The sequence below is a fragment of the Chrysemys picta genome, chromosome 8, assembly GCF_011386835.1.
Source record: "Chrysemys picta bellii isolate R12L10 chromosome 8, ASM1138683v2, whole genome shotgun sequence".
Taxonomy (NCBI): domain Eukaryota; kingdom Metazoa; phylum Chordata; order Testudines; family Emydidae; genus Chrysemys; species Chrysemys picta.
Genome location: NC_088798.1, coordinates 101,590,831 through 101,608,856, shown reverse-complemented (window position 1 = coordinate 101,608,856; position 18,026 = coordinate 101,590,831).

The following is an 18,026-nucleotide window of genomic DNA, read 5'->3' as shown; positions in this document are numbered from 1 at the left end:
TTCTATATACTGTATACTGACATAAGTACAATATTTATATTCCAGTTGATTTATTTTATGATTATATGGTAAAAATGAGAAAGCAAGCAATTTTTCAGTAATAGTGTGCTGTGACACTTTTGTATTTTTATGTCTGAGTTTGTAAGCAAGTCGTTTAAGTGAAGTGAAACTTAGGGGTACGCAAGACAAATCAGATTCCTGAAAGGGTGCAGTAGCCTGGAAAGTCTGCGTACCGCTGGTCTAACCCTACTCAGAGGGCATTTGAAATCACACAGTGGTAAAAATACCTGTGTCTGGTCAACACAAGTTCTTGGACCATAACGAGTCCCAGTTGATCTACAATGGTGGAGACAGTCTGAAAATCCTGTTGACAAGGCCACTGAAGTTAAGTGATATATACTCAAGGACACGTAGCAAGCCAGGTTGAGAAGCACAGTTAGAACTTGAGAGTTCCTCGCTTAGCCCACTAGACCACACTGCCCACTTTAAAAGAAGAATTGCTATACCACCTATTGTTGCTTTCTCAATTAAATGCTCTGTGTTATTTAGCTGTGTCACTAACCTGCCAGAGTCCAGGAGTGGCCAATTCTTTATACTGTAAGAGTTGTCAGAGTAGCAGCCATGTTAGTCTGTATCCGCAAAAAGAACAGGAGTACTTGTGGCACCTTAGAGACTAACAAATTTATTAGAGCATAAGCATCCGAAGAAGTGGGCTGTAGCGGTCGTGATTGCGATCGTGCCTTTTTTTTTTTTTTTTTGCTTGGGGCAGCAGAAATGCTGGAGTCGGCCCTGGCTCAGTGTTTCTCCACAACTGGTCCGTGGACTAGCACCGGTCCCTGAGATTTCCCTGACACTACTTAGGAAGGTAGCAAGCCAGGCCCTGGTATCAAAAAGGTTGAGAAACTGAATTAGCACACACGGCGCCTTGATTCGGCATTGAGCTCTGCAAGGGTGTGTAAGTCAGCTGTCTGCATGAGAACAATGAGGAGTCCTGTGGCACCTTAAAGACTAACAGATTTATTTGGGCATAAGCTTTCGTGGGTAAAAACCCCACTTCTTCAGATGCTTATGCCCAAATAAATATGTTAGTTTTAAGGTGCCACCGGACTCCTTGTTTTTGTGGATACAGACTAACATAGCTGCCCCTCTGATACTTGTCTGCATGAGAGTGCATGTGGTCAATTCTTAACCATTAGCCCAATCCTGTAAATACACATATGCTTAAATTTACTATTATGAGTTATCCCATCAAAACCAATGGGATTACTCATGGTACTAAAATTAACTATGGAAGGGTTTGCAGGATCAGGGCTTTAGATAGGATAGGGGTACAGATAGATCAGACTAGGCAACTCCCCCCCAAATCAGGAATTGACAATGTGACAGATGGACATGGGGGGCTCACAACCCTAACAGTGTGTCACTCTAACCTGGATGGATCATATCTACCCCTGCCAGAGACCAGAGTGCTCTGTCTTTCTTTTATTTACACGTTAGCAACACTTTTATAGCTTGTCCTGCTAATATAGTGTCAGTGGGTTTATGTCTACAGATGTACAGCAATATAAAATGCATCTAACCTTTAGATTTCCCTCCCAATCACTTTTTTGTTGTCTTTTTGGCACAAAGAAAAGGAGCAAGCTTAAAGGTGCATTCACACCTAAAGCTCATTTTAAAATGATCCCTCTGTTGGGGGAACAAATTCTTCATCGCAGGTGTTAATTATGTGCTAATTTACTTAAATTCTTCATGATGAGAGCGATTATGGAAGGAAATGTGCTGCAGCTAAAACCAACATGCCACACTTGTAAATAGTAACTGTTGTGCACTAAGAGAGAGTAAAGACAATTGTAGTGTGATCATCAGACTTGTAGAAAGTTGTGAGAGTGTTAAAGGTCACATTCTGTGCTTAGATAGGCAGGATGGGCTCCCATTGACTTCAATAAGAGTCTAGCACGCTTATCTCAGAACAGAATTTGGTTGCAAGGCATCAATTTAAAAGCAGCTTTGTATATCTAAGAGGCTGCCAAAAACAGCTAGGAGTGGGTTGGGAGAAGTGGAAGGAATGCAGAAGGTGGAAATCAAAGGTAGGAAGTGGTTTAAAAGAACTGTTAATTCATTTTTTTTAGAAGGGACACAGTCTACCCAATACAAACTATGAATTTTTAGGTTTCAGAGTAGCAGCCGTGTTAGTCTGTATTTGTTAGTCTCTAAGGTGCCACAAGTACTCCTGTTCTTTTTATGAATTTTTAAGCTTGTAACTAACAGCTAAGGTTTCCCTAAACAAAGAACATTAGAGAAGGCCTGTCTCTTCAGTTTAATTTGTATATTTGATTGCACCCAGTTTGTATCTAGTCAGTTTCTGAGGCTCTTTACACAGCAGCAGAGGGAGGGGGAAAAAATAGAAAGATGTTCTTGTAAAGACAGAAACTGGCCAATAGACTTAAGAGCAGGTCTAGTGCCTCAAACCTCTTATTTAAATGAACTAGATTTGACAGTGTCCTCTTAACACTCAAAGCTCAGCAGTTGGTTTGTTTTTGTGCTTTTTTCCCCTGGGGAGCAGAGAAGAGGAAGCTAGTAAGCTTGGAGGCTTAAAGGCTTCAGAAGATGGCTGGCAGCTAGTGGCTGTTTTCTAGCCATTATTTACTGTTGGTTTTTTTTTTTTTTTTTTTTTTGGTAGGAGTGACTGTATTGCTAACTGGTAGTTCTGAGAAGAGCAAGCACATGGAATTGTTCGCCCCGTTCCTTCCTAGGAATGGGCTTGCATTCTGCCATTACACCTGTCTCCACCTTCTCTTTCTGGTAAGTCTCCACGGACACTGTTGCTTCCATGTATTTAAGTCTGTTTCTACAACTTTATAGCCTATATCCCAAGGGGGCTGGCTACCATGTAGCAAGTCATTAGGGGCGTGACCCTACAAACACTTGAATATAGTTAGTTGGATGGGTGTCAGTGGTAGTATTCAGAGACCTGAGTAGGACATGTGGTCATGTTTCCAGGATCATGCCCAAAGCACCGGATTTTTAAAGGTATTTAGATGTCCAAAGATACAAATAGGAGCCTAGTGGGATTTTCAGAAGTGGCATGGGGTAGATGGGGGAGGGGGCGGCTATCTTTAGGCACCTAAATGCCTTTAAAAATCAGGCCCAAAGCCACTGCCATTCCAGTGAGAGACTTCATTGGTGCTGCAATTCTAGACATCGGTTGGCTTATGTGAAATAAGACCGGCTTTTAAACTAGATCTCACTTTGGTTGCATTTCATGTAACATTTTATAAAAGTCTCTATCAGAATTTATAAATCAAATAAACCAGAACTTGAAAAAAAATCTAAATAATACTCACTTCCCCTGGGATTAGTTAGAACAAAGCCAAAAGAGAGACTGCACAAAATGGAACTTTTTACTGGAAATGTTGAAGTCCAAACTTCCTACCTCCTGTGACCAGTCTGGATGGAGAAACTGACTTGTCTCCTTGGGCTAAGATAGAAAACGTCTCCCTCTTAGAAAGAAGAGGGACAGTGACAGCTTTATAGGGACTTCCCTGTCTGGTGGTATCAGATAGTTGGTTGTAACAGCCTGCCTTGATTTGAAATCATCCACATGTAAAAAGTACAAGTAACACACTATTAGATATGCCCCCTGCCCTGTTGCTGCTAGACTTTCTCCTCTTTTTTAGGTATTCAGAATAGTTATAGGAGCCTGAGTTGACCACACAACATAGTAGTCACATGTCTAGGTTTAGTTTCTCATATTTGATGGCTTCAGTAATTAAGGCACATTCACACCTCGGAGAAGACTGCAGGAACTGCCTCTTCATATCTCACAAAGCTGAATTCTGTCAAGGTATATTGTAATCAAGCTGATTTATCTAGGGATGCCAAGCTGACTTCAATTACGGCTCTGATTCTGCCATAAGCGGATCTCAAAAGGTGGAGACCCATTGATGTTATGGACACAGGAATCTGCCTGTGTGGAGTTGATTGCATGTTCAGGCCTCAGTTAACTAATTCATTGGCTGGGGTTGATGAGTGGATCCAAATATAATCTGTTACCCGGTACAAATTGCTCTCTGTCACAGAACCAGTTATGCATGACGTGAGGGCATAATGCAGTGCTGGCATTCAGCTGACCAAGTGAGAGGCACAAGCTTGTTTTCTCATCGTGAAAAGTGTCGGGGAACCTTCATGTACTATCCAGACTTAGACCCACCATAACTAGCCCTGCTTGAGAGCTGCCCAGTGAAAATAAGTGTCGTTACAGAGTTGCTTATGGCTAGGACAGGATTGCAAAGAAAAGTAACGAAGTCCACCTTGTTCTTTTTCTCTGGGACAGCATTGCAACAAATGTGTGGCCACTGGGACTTCACAGGTGTCACTATGCTGTGAGCTATGGCCAGTGAGATCTCTGTGGAGCCAACAGATTAGAATGCTGAGTTTCCTACTCCAAAAAGCCTAGGGTCCTACCAGAGCAAGTAATGCTTCGTTCTGTTGGAGGAACTGCATGAGCAGTTGGTAATAGAGGGGCTATGACACATGATGGAACTGTTCTGGTTGTATCCTGTAGAGCAGCTACTCAGTGCTTAGCATTTATTTATTTAGCACATCTCCTCTTCAAAGTGCTTTACAAACGCTAATTGAAACAAGACCCCCAAGTGTGATCTCCAATGTACAGAGGGGGAAACTGAGGCACACAGGTGCTGTGACTTGCCCAAGACTACTGAGGGAGTTGGTGTCAGAGCTGTGATTAGAAATTGGGAGTGCTTGGCTCCCTGCCTCATGCTCTGCTCTAGAGGCAGAGGGGTTTCCTAGAGGAAATCTTAATGAAGGTTAGATTTGTAAAGGTGTTTAGACACCTAAAAATGGCTGGGAACTCTTGAAAATCCAATTAGGCATCTATCTGCATCTCTGTATGCCTCTAAATACCTTTAAAAATCTGGTCCTTACTTTTTCGTGGCCAGATTTTCAAAAGCATTTACCATCCTGCCGCTCCCCTTGAGAATATTTGGGAGCTGTTGAATGCTGAACGCTCTTGAAAACCTGAGCCTGAATTTTGAGTGTTGAGCTCTTTTTAAAATGTGGGCCCAGCGTGGCTGGTTGTCTGTCGTGTGTTTTGAGGAAAATGAGTCGTTGACAGTATTCATCTCTTGATTTGTACCCACTTATTTTAATGGTCTGAGTACTGCATGTCTGAACTCTGGGCCATGTTTTCCAAGTTCACGCAGCAGTGGAATTGTGCTAAACATGGGAACTTGTGTATGGGGGATGGCTGCTTTTCTGGACAACACATGAGAGATGGAACTCCAGAGCTGAAGGCATGAGTTGATACAGATTGACCTAAAGAGCCAATTCTCTCTAGCTCAGGCTGCATCAAACTCTTCTCCCCTAGAGATCAGCATAGAGAGGGACCTGTCACACATGCTCACCAGTGGGTTACGTATGCAAATGGGCATTTGTGACCACAGTCCGGTAACTGTGCATGTGCGCACACAAACAGGCAGCTATACAATGGATTTAAGTACAGCTGTGCTGTCCACTTTGCCTTACTAAGCAGATGAAGTCTCGGGAGAGTCTTCATAAATGCCATGAAATTCTTCCATTTCATCCTGGTGATTCTGCCGTCCAGAATTTTACACATTCCTCTTGCTTGCTGGGTCTGGGGACTTTTGCAGCACATTACATGTGGTCTTGGTAGCCAGATCTCTTTCCTTTACCACATTCTGGCTTTTCCTCGGTAACGAGGCTTTCTTCATGGTAGCTTGCATATGGGGAAAGGTTTCAAACTCTTCCATCTCTTTTGCTCCTGCAAAGTATAATTGCTAATTGCTCAGGCAAAATCAGTAGTGCCTGATATAGCATCTTCCAGGCTGAGGGCACTCCAAAGAACTTCGTAAACACAGCTATGAATACTTTCACTCATTGAGGAAGTTCTATCTTATCTAAAGCGAAACTGAGCCACCTCATGGGTGAAACTAAACAGGTGGTTTTTTTTTTACGCTGTGCAACAATACAGTGCACATGATTTGGAGAGAAACTGAAACTACAGGGGGAATTTTGAGGAGGCAGGTACATACCCCAAACTGGAATTTTCCCAGGATGCTGATGATTGCATCCTTCCTGTTAAGAGATGCCAGGGGAACTCTGACCACAAGTGACCATTCCCTCTGATTTACATCACAGCTGAAAGTGTAATATCCTTATTGAAGTCATTTAAATATGACCCGGAAACTCCTTTGTTTCCTGTTGTCCCATCTGCACCACTTTCCTAAGAAGCTCAAAACTGAACAGAAAGTTTGTGGCTTGAACAGTGTCATTCCAATGCCGTATCGCATTTTATGACTGAACTTTGGTCACTTTACAACTAGAGAGTGGTGTTGTTTTTCCTCCTTGAGTTAGCAAAGGGAGCTTGGCATGCTGTTGTAAGTGGCTTGAGGGATTCTTCTGACTCTGCCATGTGGGTGCCCAACAGCAACCCAAAGGGGAGCAGGTCAGAGAACTGTTAAGTTGCATTGTTGAAGATCCTTAGGACCATTGTGGATGATTGGATTGGCTGGCATGCCAATTCCTGTCCACCTTCTCTGGTGCTCCCGGTATGAATGGCCGGCTTCGCCCCACTGCACAGACCGGCATCAGCAGGCATTGCCACAATATAAGGCCATCCTTCTGTTCGGTACTGGGAAAAACCAGGTATAGCTAGGGGCATGGTAAAGGCACCGTACCGTTTTTTGGTGATCGTGCTCTTGAGCACCAGGAGGGGAGACAGTCTCTGCGGGAGGAAAGGCAATGGGGACCGGCTGGTACCAGACGGGGTTCCAAACTAGCAGGGACAGCAAGGGTAGGGAAACAGGTTATTTTAGGATGAGATTTCATATACAAGGAACATTTTTCATCTGTCTCTCATTCAGTGTCATCTCGTAGCTCAAGAGAAAAAGGCGGTACTGGTGGTCTTCTGTTTCTGGAGCTCCAAACTTAAATCATGTGATTTTTTTTTTTTAATTCTCCATGAGTTCATAAAGCCAGTCTAAAATACAGAATTGTTTGTTTTAACCATAATTATTTTCAGTGTATCTCTTCTTTTTAGTAAAGTTTCAGAAAGAAAATAATCTAAGAAGGTAATTACTTTTCACTTTCCATCCAAGACTTGCTATACACTTTCCTGATATTGATGAATTTAGCTTACATATGGGATAGGTTGCATTATTATCCCCAATTTACTGATGCGAGAACTCAGGAATAAAGACTGTAAGGAACTTGCCCAAAATCTGAAAGGGGAATGGAATCCAGGTGCCCTGACTTCCAGTTCTGTGTCTTCTGTACAGCACCATGGGGTAAATTCTGCTCTGTTATACCAGTGTCACTCCACTGACTTCTGTGGAGTTAATCCAGATTTACACCAACATCACTGGGAGCAGAATTTGGCCCCATGCATTTGTATGACATGACAAATAGAGAGAAAGGAGTAATGGGCAAGGTGTATGTAGTGAGGCAGGAAGCCAAGTATCTTTAGCATCTGAAAGTGTGGGTATATTGGAGATAGGCCTGGCCTTGGACACATGTTGATGTAAGAAGAAATTCCTATCCAGAGGTCTGAACTCTGTGGCTCAAGGTTCTCTCCAGTGTGTTTGCATGTAAGGATCCTTATTCAGTCTTGGTATAACTCCGTTGATTTCAGCGGTGTTACACCAGGAGTGAATTTGACCCATTACGCCTGTGAACTCCTATGTGGGAATATGCTCACTTTTGTTTCTTTAATTTCTGCTGCAAATCAGTAGTCATTTGCTGAAGATATTATTCATCAATAGATGCTTTGTCATGATATTTTGTAATGACCATTTCTAATGGGTTCCGAAACTCCTGCAGTTATTTTCCTGAAAAATACTCTTTGTACATGATGAGCAGTTTAAATGTCTGATGTCCTCTCACTGAGGAATGAAAGGGGAGACCTAATATGTCATTCTGTTTCTTTAAATGATTTGGTATTTTCTGGCTGTATTCTTGCTATATAAATGCACAGCTGTCTTCTGATCTTGTAATAGCTCTCGGTTCCTATCTTATTACCATCCCACGAATGTGCCTGTGACATGAATGAAATTGCTCTACATCTGGTGAGCATAATAAATACCTACTTTTTCTTAGTATTCGGAAGTCTGCAGAATCAATGATCTGATTATATTCTCTGTACCAGTGAACTTGCAGAGTCAGCCTGGTCTGTATTTGACATTCAAACACCACTAATTGACCCTTTGTGGCCCTGATGTTTTGTAGACTCTGGAGGAAGAAAAACTGTGAAATGGCTGAGGTTTTTGTTATGTACACAGTTAAATGGCAAATGCTTAGTGTTTTTTACACACACATTTATGAACATACAATGTAGCTAAATGAAATGTTGGTTTGTTTTTTGTTTAAAGTACACCTTTACGCCTATGTAACGCTGTCTTTGGGAGCCAAAAAATCTTACTGCATTATAGGTGAAACCGTGTTATATCGAACTTGCTTTGATCTGCCGGACTGCGCAGCACCCCACCCCCCGAATGCTGTTCTATCCGAATTCGTGATATATCGGGTCGCGTTATATTGGGATAGAGGTGTAATTGATTAGATTCCATGTAATTCTTGGTGGATTGTGGATGCTGGCAGAGATGATGCATAACTGTTGACACTTGGTGGGGGGGACAACGATTTAAAGGTTCTGGTGTTCAGTGGGGTTCAGAGCAGGGCATATAAACCCTGGCAGAAATTGGGGCACTGGGGAGGGACGACATGACTGTGTGTGCCCCCCCCACACACACACACACATTGTCTCTGGCTGTTGGAGTTTGTTTTGTAAAGAGCAATATCTTACATGAATACATGATAGACTTTTCCCTACATCTTTAAAAAATGTGGAGAAAAATCATCTAGGCAAACAGAGTAATTTAACTGACGCACATCTGTAGATACCCTGATACACATGCACCCTTAAGCCTCCTTTGTAGAGAATCAATGGAACTGATTTATGTAAACAGTTCCATTTAAACTAGGACCCTTTACACCTTATGATGTAGTTGATCATATAGCACTACCAAACGGACATGACATTTATGAAATTTAAGATAAGCGATATTCCATCCCCAAATATCTTGCAGTCCAGAAGTAAGAGGAGAATCAAAGGCCCAACATCAGTAGTTCATGCCCAGATGGTGTGGAGAGAATATATTGTTCAGGTTTGTGCTGTTCCCTTTGTAAACACGCGGGCGATTCCATAAGTAGACCCAGGCTGGTTTGTAGATGTGCTCTGCAGCTGCATAGGAAAGAAGGGTAGAGCTGGATGGGAAATGGTTTTCCTGTCTTGCAACACTCCTTTTAATTGGAATGAAAGTGATAACTTTTGTAATTTCTCACAAAAAATGACACCTGTGCTTCTCACAGCAGGCATAGTGGTTAGGAAACTCCCCCAGAATCTGAGAGCTCCAGATTCAAGACCCAGCATTGCTTAGTTCAGAAGGGACTTTGAACCTGTGTCCTACATGAATACCTTTAATCTCCAGGCTTTTTTGACTATTCTGTGATGGGTCAAAGTCTCTGGCTTGGAGCAAAAATTCCAGGATGGATCCGAGAAACTTTTCCTGACAAAAGTTTAGTTGAAACTACCATGTTCCCATGAAAAATTTCAGTTTTGATAAACTGATATTTTCTACCAAAAAATTCCCGACTAGCTCTAATCATGGCTAGCATTTCTCATGTGCAGAAACCCAGTAGGTCAGGTCCTGAATTAAAATGAGGAGATTCCTGAGTTTATCTGCTACTCATGCATCAGCTTACCGACTATTCTGTGGATAGTCGCTGCTCAAGTGCTCCAGAAGAAAATGCCTCCTTGGATTGCGATCAGCAAGTTATTGGAAGGGAGGCCTATAGCCATATAGGAATAAGTGGTGGTCAGAGAGCTGGTAAGCCAATTTATGGGCCAAATCTTGCAGTCCTTATGCAGAGATCAGTTCTGCCCTCAGTTACATCCAGTTCTGCCCTCAGTTACATCCAGGCAACCCAATTGACTTCAGTGAGTATGGCTGCACATATGTGACACAGCATGGAATCTGGTGTCCAGCCCTTACCCCATTCTTGAAATTCAGCAGAAGTAAAGAGCAAGGAAGGGCTGCAGGACTGTGACTTGCTGTGTTTAGATCGAGCAAAGATGGCAGGACTGGGACATATTGGGTTTCTAAACCACACTTTCTGTGTGAAGGAAGACTGAATGTGAAAGAAGCATTGGGGTGAGTTACATGGAATGTTGACTGCTACCCGCTGACATCCACGCTCAGGGAAATTAGTTTGGGGATTGTGTTGCTTGGGATTGTTAATAGATAGTTGAAATGTGTGTGTTTTTTGCTGTGGTCCCGTTCTTGGTCATTACCCTCACCCCAGTTTAATGTGAATCCAGTCCCTGGATGTTTTGAATTCCCCAGCTCTACAGCTAGTCGCTGCTGTAAACCAACTGTCCTTTCTGAAATGCGCCTTTGAAGGAGTATGACACATGGTTAAGCTATGTGGCAGCCACTCTACTATTTCTAACCCCCCCATCAACTTATTTAGGTTCCCTTCAGAAAAGACCGTTCTAAGGCAGCAGAACAAATAAAGAAACCCCTCCTTTCAGGGGGTCCTGATGGAGATGATTTGCCATTTGGCCATTGGCTTCAATGGACTCCAGAGCTGACCATTAAATTGCTTTAAAATACTGTAAATAAAATTAATAAATGTCTAACCTACTCTTTGAGGGTCAACAGATGCTGGCTGAACTAAAGTGGGGTAACTCTGACGAGCTGTATTGCTGCTAGAGACTTCACTGGCTGAGGAACCAATGGTCAGTGAGATATTGGTTGCTTTGTCCTAGTGGGGGAAAAAATAAACATGGCTAAGAGGAGACACAGACTTTTAAAGGCTGACTGTACTTGAATCATCAACCGCTGAGTCTGTACTTACAGTGACATTTCTCTGGCACCACCAGACTATAGAGACTCGCAGGGAGGAACCACCTTCAGATTTTTCTATAAACCTACAGGAAACAAATGTAAATCAACTGTATTTAGAGCTGCCTCCTCTTGCCTATGGCAAAATGATGGCTAAGCAAACCATATGTAATTAAGTGCTGTGCCTGTGTGTGTGTGTGTGTGTGTGTGTGTGTGTGTGTGTGTATTAATATAATAAGCATTGATGTTGTATAGAAATGGGCACAAGTCACAAAACTCCGATCTGTTTCCAGGCTCTGGACAGCTTGGGTTTATTTTTTTGTGGTCTGTTTATAAAGACAGGAGATGTGTGAAACTTGGATCTGGACCTAGGTTTGCATTCCAAACACCCACACAGTGCAGGAATCAAGGGGTGGGACTCATCTTTACTATTGGAGCTAGTAACAATAAAATAAATAGTTGGCTGATCTCCATAGTTTCTCCGGTTTTTCCTCGTCTTACAAATCTTTAACTTGGAGACGAATCTGAGCAGCACACCGATGGTTATAATAACTGCGTGGAATGTTGTAAATTATACTTGAGAATTTTTTTTTTTAATCGGAGTATGATAAGGGCTGTTCTAGTGACGTTTTATTAAGCAATTGGCAAACGGCAGGTTCCTTAAACAAAATTAGTTATTAGAATAAAAAGGTATTTTGTTTTTGCTAGGTCATCATACCTGTCATTAGTGGCAAACTATAAACCGAGACATCTGGGGAGAAAAATGGGACCTTCTCTTTAACTCCATTGGAGTCCATAGTATACAGAGCTGGAATCGGAGGGATGGACTGGGAAATAGGGTGAGGGTGGGGGCAGACTTGGCTTTCAATGGGGTTAGGTGCCTAGCTCCTTTAAGTGGTGTGCTGATACCACTGCCTATTGTGTTGACCAATATTGTCTCATTGTTTCCTTGTACTCCCCATTGGTCTGTGTGTATCCATCTGATATCTCATCTCTTGTCTTGCAACTACATTGTAAGCTCTTTGGAGCAGAGACTGTCTTTTTGTTCTGTCTGTATAGTGCCTAGTGCTATGGGCTTCTGGTCCATGACTGCGGCTCCTACGTGCTACAAGAATATAAATAATAAATAGGTTCCTAGTGGTAACCTCAGCCTGGGTCCATGTTCTGTGAAACAAAAATGGTACTTAAAAAAAACAACCTCACCTGCAGCCAAATTCTTCACTTGTACTGCCCCTGAACATATCAAATTAACATAACAAATGTTAGCTAATGATTCCTCATAACAACATTGTCAGGTAAACATGATCAGACCTCCTTTTTTTTAAATAATCATGTTAGCTGATGCAAGGTTAAGATGCTTGTCCAAGGTCATACAGCAGTTCAGTGTCGGAGCCAGAGTAGAACACTGGCAGCTCCCATTTCCCCACTTCTGTGATCAGTCCATTAGATCATGCTACCTGGTTGTGAGCCACAGACAGAAAAGATATTTTAGAATGAATCCAGGATTCCTGACTCCCAGTCCTCTGCTCTAACCACCAGACCAACCTCCTCAAATCGCTCTAAGATTAGAGATAAGACTACTTATTATGAAAGAAATGTATTGTTATGACTCGTTAAGATACCTTTAATGAGCCGAAATATTGTGCATGTAGATGAGCCCTTACATTGAATAGTACTCACGTTATGCTGTTTTAACTATATTGGAGTCATTAAAGTGGTATGACCTCCCCACACCTCCATTGTGAATGGACTTATACCAATATGAAGGTTCTGATTCCCATATCAGAAGGGGAATAAGATATATGGGCACAAAGCACCTTATTTCAGTACAACTGCATCCACTCCAGGGGTTGTATCCATTTAAAAAAAAAAAAATCACACACCTAAACAAAATAGTTGTACCACAAACACTGTGTGTAGAACACTAAGACATCACCAGGGCCAGAGGGTATTCACCCAAGAGTTCTAAAGGAACTCAAATATGAAGTTGCATTACTACTAACTATGGTATGTAAACTATCGCTTAAATCAGCCTCTGTACCAGATGACTGGCCAATGTGATGCAGATTTTTTTTTTTTTTTTTTTTAAGCCTCTCCAGAGGCATTCCTGGCAATTACATGCTGATAAGCCTAACTTCAGCACCAGGTAAATTGATTGAAAGTATAGTAAAGAATGGATTTACCAGACACATCGATGAACATGATATGTTGGGGAAGAGTCAACTTGGCTTTCGTAAAAGGAAATCATGCCTCACCAATCTATTAGAATTCCTTGAGGGGGTCAACAACCATGCGGGCAAGGGTGACCCAGGGGATATAGAGTACTTGGTCTTTCAGAAAGCTTTGACAAGGTCCCTCACCAAAGACTCTTTAGCAAGTAGGAAGTCCTGGGATAAGAGGGAAGGTCCTCACGTGGATCAGTAACTGATTAAAAGATAATTTATTCCTACCCTCTGTTTTCTATCAGTTTTCACAGTGGAGAAGGGCATTTAGAGGGGTCCCCCAAGGATCTGTACTGGGACCAGTGCTGTTCAATATATTCATAAATGATCTGGACAAAGGGGTAAATGGTGAGGTGGCAAAGTTTGCAGACAATACAAAATTACCAGATAGTTTAGTCCAAAACTGACTATGAAGAGTTATGAAGGGCTCTCACAAAACTGGGTGAGTGGGCAACAAAATGTCCGATGAAATTCAATGTTGATAAATGCGAAGTAATGCACATTGGAAAATATAAACACAAAATAATACATATAAATTAGCTGCTCCTACTCAGGAAAGATCTTGGAGTCATTGTGGTGTGGATAGTTCTCTGAAAACATCTGTTCAATGTTCAGCGGCAGTCAAAAAAGCCAACCATGTTAGGATCCATTAGGAAAGGGATAGATAAAACAGAAAATATCATAATGCCACTATATAAATTTATGGTTATGCCCACATATTGAATACTGCATGCAGTTCTGTTCTCTCTCTCCCCACCCCCCCATATCTCATAACAGATATATTAGAATTGGAAAAAGTATAGACAAGAGCAGCAAAAATGATTTAAGGGGATGGAACGGCTTCCATTTGAGGAGAGATTAAAAAGACTGGGATTGTTCATCTTGGAAAAGAGATGACTAAGGGGGGAATATGATAGAGGTCTATAGAATCACGACTGGTGTGGAGAAGGAGAATAGGGAAGTATTATTTATACTTTCACATAACACAAGATCTAGGGGTCACCCAATTCAATTATTAGGCAGCAGGTTTAAAACAAACGTAAGGAAGTACTTCACACAACACATAGTCAACCTGTGGAACTCTTTGCCAGGGGATGTTGTGAAGGCCAAAAGTATAACTGGGTTCAAAAAGGACTTAGATAAGTTCATGGAGGATAGGTCAATCAGTGGCTATTAGTCAAGATAGTCAGGGATGCAACCCCATGCTCTGGGTGTCCCTAAACCTCTGACTGCCAGAAGCTGGACTGGATAATGGGATAGATCACTTGATAAAGTGCCCTGTTCTGTTCATTCCCTCTGAAGCATCTGGCACCAGCAGCCACAGTTAAAAGACAGGATACAGGGCTAGATGGACCATAGGTCTGACTCCAGTACGGCCATTCGTATGTTCTTGTGACCAAATGAATAATCTTTACGGATTCAGACACATGGATGAACATGCACTAATCTGATATCTTATACTTTGGAGCCGTTTTTGACAATTCTACACTACATGGAGACAACAGTTCTGGATCTCCATGGGGGAGCCTAGTTTAAGAGGAGGAAATGAGTTTGGCCAATTCAGCTGGGTGAACACCCCACTGCTCTGCCTGGAATGTTGTAACATTCCTGAACCATTGAATGGAGAAGTTGACAATGCCCTTGGAGTATATCTGCTGGCCAATGAGTGAGAGCCAAAATGTAGGTGTCTACAACTCACCAGGCCATCACTATAATTTAAAATCCTTCTCTCCTAACTCAATAGGATTTACACCATGGGGACATTCTCAAATCATGTTATGACATGTATGCCTTTTACTCCGTGATTTCCACTTACAGTGTTTACTTAGTGCTTTGAAAATACCTTTTAGGACCCAGGGGGGTCTGCCTGGGACTAAGGCCCAGTAGCATCTGTTGTGTGGATTCATGGGTATTTTGAGCCTGATTCCATGCTGCCCTGCACCTTGAGTTTACGATGTACTTTAATTGCATGCATAGCGCCATAGACTCTGAGGGTGTTTGAGGTTGAGTTAGTGTGTACGTGCGTTCAGGATCAGGACCTTGCACTGCCAATATCATTTGATAGTGTTTTGCTCTCCCTTTGCACAGGTGTAAATGATTAAACACTTGCCTTTACAGAGAAATTGTGTTGTTGTGCAGGTTGAGAGTCTCTATGGCCTAAGGGCCAGGTTTGTAAAGGTATTTAGGTGCCTGAAGATGCAGATAGGTGCCTAGTGGGATTCCCAAGCAAGTTAGGAGCCTACCTCCTATGACAAGTCAATGGGACTTAGGTACCAGTATCCACAAAGAAGCTTTTCAGGGAGGCCTGAGATATTGAAAGATACAACCCTAATTGTTTTATTGTAAGAGTCCATCCAGAGACCTCTGATCTCTCTGGCCTGGTTCAGATGTGTGTCTCTCTCCTTCTGTATATAAAATAGGATTGGAACGGGATTTTAGCAGAGGAATATTTTTGCATTCTAAATGGATCCAGTTGTAATAGCCCTAAGACAACCGCAGACAACCACATGAAGAGAGCACAGGCTACTTGGAGGCAACCAGCCCACTCTGGCAAGAGTAAGTCATCCAACGCGAGATGGCTGAGTGAAATGAATAGGCTCATACTCTGGTACAACTGCACCTGCAGTACTGTGCTCCGTTTGAGCAACTGGTTACCCAGATGTTGGCAATATAAGGGCGCGATCCTGCAAGGTGCTGAGCGCTCTGGCACGGATCCAGCAAAGTTCCTGCTTTGGCGTGTGCTAGGCACTGCACAGACAGCTTGCTGTATGGTTTAAATAACATCGTGACATGCTAATCGCATGATCGTCTCCATAGTGGGGGTTCCCTTGTACAGCAGAATGGGCTCCCGTTTTTAAAAATCTTCTGTCGATCTCTGTCCTTCGTTATAATTTAGACTGAATCTGGCAGTTAAAGCCACCACAGTTTCAGCATGTCTTCTTTCTGGTATAGCTCCATGTATATTTGTGAACTCCTAGTCACAAAAAAAATTGCTTGCCTCTGACTGTACCCCATTGCTCATGTAGTGAAAGACACGAGAATAATGCGGTCGTACAGTCATTCTAGTTTTACATCTCTTCACCTCCATGCCTATTGGGCCAACCTCTGCAAATATGGAATAAGATGCATAAAAACAATAGAGATGCTGGTGCATCCTATCAAGAATAAATGGGGTGATAGAAGAGCCAGACTGTTGCAGATCAGGCATTGGGAAGATAAGTGATAGCTCGCTCTATTGGGCTAAAGGAGAATTGCAGTTAATACAGTTTCCCTAACAACTTCGGTCAAGCTCTCAGCCATGATAAAATACACACTGTACCTTTTTAAACAGCAGTGGCCCCTGCTTCTGCAACTTGCACATACCCACAAATGAATGTAAACCTCTCCTGCTTACATTAGAACCCATCCTATCCAAATCCTCCTGATTCACAGCATCCCGATTTCTTAATCAGTTTGTCTGCTGACATGCATCACCTGAATTGCAAACTCTCCTGTTGCCCCAAATTCCATTCCCTGTTCTTTTTAAGCAGAGTTCACCTCCACAGTACCTCCTTTGCAGGGTTTGCTGTTAGTATTATCTACAGAAATGATCATGGGACAAGATAAAGATCAACATTCTCAAACTTGGGTGCTTAACGTTAGGTGCCTGGTTTTCAGTGGCTAAAGCAATGGACTGGGACGTGGGGAGACCTGGGTTCTAGTCCAGCTCTGCCACTGGCCTGCTGGCTGACCTTAGGCAAGTCACTTCACCTCCCCGTGCCTCGGTTTTCCCCCTCTGTAAAATGGGGATATTGATACTTACCTCCTTTGTGTAGTGCTCTGAGATCTACTGATGAAAAGCGCTATTGAAGAGCGAGGTGTTTATATTTAGGCTGTAGTGTAGACATAGCCTTTGTCGGCAAAACTGAATATTCCACCCCCTGAGCAACATAAGTTACACCAACATAAGCATTCATGTGCACAGCGCTGTGTTGGTGGAAGAGCTTCTCCCACCGGCGTAGCTTATGCTGCTCGCAGAGGTGTGTGTTTTTTTTGTTTGTTTGTTTGTTTGTTTTTTTTTTTATGCCGATGGGAGTTCTCTCTCCTGGCCACATAGAGCGTCTTCATCAGACGCACTGTGGTGGCGCAGCTGTATTGGTACAGCTGTGTCAATGCAGCACTGTACGTATAGACATGGCCTTATCAGAGGGGCTGAGCACCTGCCGCTTCCACTGGAGTTAAGCGGAGAACACTCGGCTTTTCACTCTGAAAATCAGGCCACTTAATTAGGAACCTACCACCCCAACTCAGGAAAGCCCCCCTCTAGGCACATGCTTAAGTGCTTTCCTGATTCAGGGCCTAAATATGGATTGTGGTGCCTCAAATTTGGCCAAAACTTAAATAAGGCTTTCTGATTTTAAAGCACAAATTGATTTTAGCAGATGAAGTGAACGTGAGCTCTGGGCTTTTACTACACAGCAGAAAGATCTTGCCCTCCTTGTGGAATTCCTAGGAAATGTGCTTCCCCAGGTTGGATGGTGTGTGCAACCCGCCTGATGCTCTGTGGGATTCTCAGCAATGTGAAATGGCAACCTGGGGCTGTGGGTGATTTTGAATATCGCTAACAGCCTACCTGGGGGAAAAGACAGCCCCCAAGGCAGAAATCCATCTTGTCTGCTGAATGTGATGGCAGATATTGATTTAGACTGTAATGTGTCAGTATTGCCAACCCCAAATGTTCAAAAATCAGGAGTCAGGCTCCCCAAAAATCACGAGATTGGTTTTAAAATCATGAGATTGTGTAAAATAATCGATTTGGTGTTCTTTTTATTAACCTTCTGCTTTTTGAGCCTTTAGGGTGCACCAGGGTCACATTTTGAAGCTT